Raw genomic sequence first — 1,679 nt, forward strand, 5'->3', positions numbered from 1 at the left:
AAAAAAAAAAAAAAAAAACACGCATGAAGAGTAAAGAGAATAAATTAAACAAGAAATATATTCCACTTTGGACTGACCAAAAGGAATCTGCACTTAGCTGAGATCCGGCCACTGCACTCCAGCCTGGGCGACAGAGTGAGACTAAAAAAAAAAAAAAAAAAAAAAAGTCACTGGCCCAAGCCAGCCATCAAATGGCAGACAGGCTCTCCCACTCCAACCTCAAAGTCCATATCTAAGGGAGTGTGGCCCAGAGGAAGAGGGGAGTACCCTCCCCTACCTTCTAAATTCTGGCTTCTGTGGAGGGTAGGCCACCTCCCCAGATGACCCACACCAGAGGTGGCCACGTCTTCTAGGGAACCCCATCTCCACCACTCAGCAAGAGGCTTCCCCTTTGGCCTAAAATGGCAACCAGATATAAATGCCACCTCCTGAGCTTACCTGAGCAAGACACCTCATCAGAAGGACCATTTCATCCCTCAGTGTACCTATGGCTTATTGCCAGTTTGTGGCAGATGTAGGCACCCAGGCATGAGGTGTGATTTAGAGGCCTGGCAGAGACCTCTGCCCTCCAATATCTCCTTAGCCAGCCTGCCACGATGCCCAAATTTCCTGCCACCATTCATCACTCTTCTGCACAAAGGCACGGTCAGCATGTCCTTGTTCAATGCAAATTTGTTACCTAACCCGTGTAACACAGTATATCTGCTAACACCAATTTATCACCCATTTTCACATTAGCAGAGAGCAAGGCAGTGAGATAATGGAACTCGGGACACGTACATTTTGATGAAGGAGGAGGAGAAGCAGAGAACTGTCACGGCCAGTGAGAAATGGCCCAGGAAGGGGGCCAGGAGGTGGGCAGGGCAGGCAGCAAGGGGCCTGGGTGTAGCGGATTGGAGGGGACCAGGCGCAGCTGGAGGAAAATAAAGTCTCCTCCTCGCATAAGCCAGGCTGCAGCATGGTGGCCTGAGCTGGGAAGACCTTCAGAGTCATTTGACATATGACCGAGGCTTTGGGCACTTCCCAGGGTGGAGTGGTTAGGTCTGACCTCGGGAAGTGCTTTTGAAGCCGGAGAGCTTTCTTCAGGCTGGCTCTGCGAGCTCCCAGGAGCCTCTGTCTATCTCTGCAACTGCAAACACATCTCCAAAGCCAGGAAGCGCGAGGAGGAGGAGGGGAGGACGCCTAGATGCTAAGAGATGACATGAGATGCTACATGCTTTAGGGTTGCAAGGGGCCTTGGTGAGCTTCTGGTCACTATCATAATGGAGACTGAGACGTGCACACTTGATCGCCCACTGACTAGTGGAGGATCTGGGGCTAGAACTCAGTACGCCCCTGCGCCTGGCTCTGTGAGCGGGCCCCACACCACAGGCTGAGTTTATACTCAGATCAGTAAGCAAAGAGGAGCCACGGGAGTTTCTGATCAGGGAGGGGCAGAAGATGGGCGTGTGTTGCCAAGCGAAATCCGATCGGTGGGAAGCGGCTGGTGAGGAAGCCCGTGGAGGCACCTGGCGGAAGAGAAAGGTCTCCGCTGGGTGCGCATCTCTTCTGTGCTCTGCGGGAGCCAAAGCAGCTTTCGGCCCTCGGGGCTGGTGGCGCCCTGGGAAGTAGCTTGGCTCAGGGGAAGGAGCAGGGACCCCCGCCCTCCGGTCCCCAAAGCGGGTCCTCGGCGTCCCAGC

This window comes from Mandrillus leucophaeus, unplaced genomic scaffold (genome assembly GCF_000951045.1).
Source record: "Mandrillus leucophaeus isolate KB7577 unplaced genomic scaffold, Mleu.le_1.0 Scaffold1, whole genome shotgun sequence".
In the NCBI taxonomy this organism is placed as follows: Eukaryota; Metazoa; Chordata; class Mammalia; order Primates; family Cercopithecidae; genus Mandrillus; species Mandrillus leucophaeus.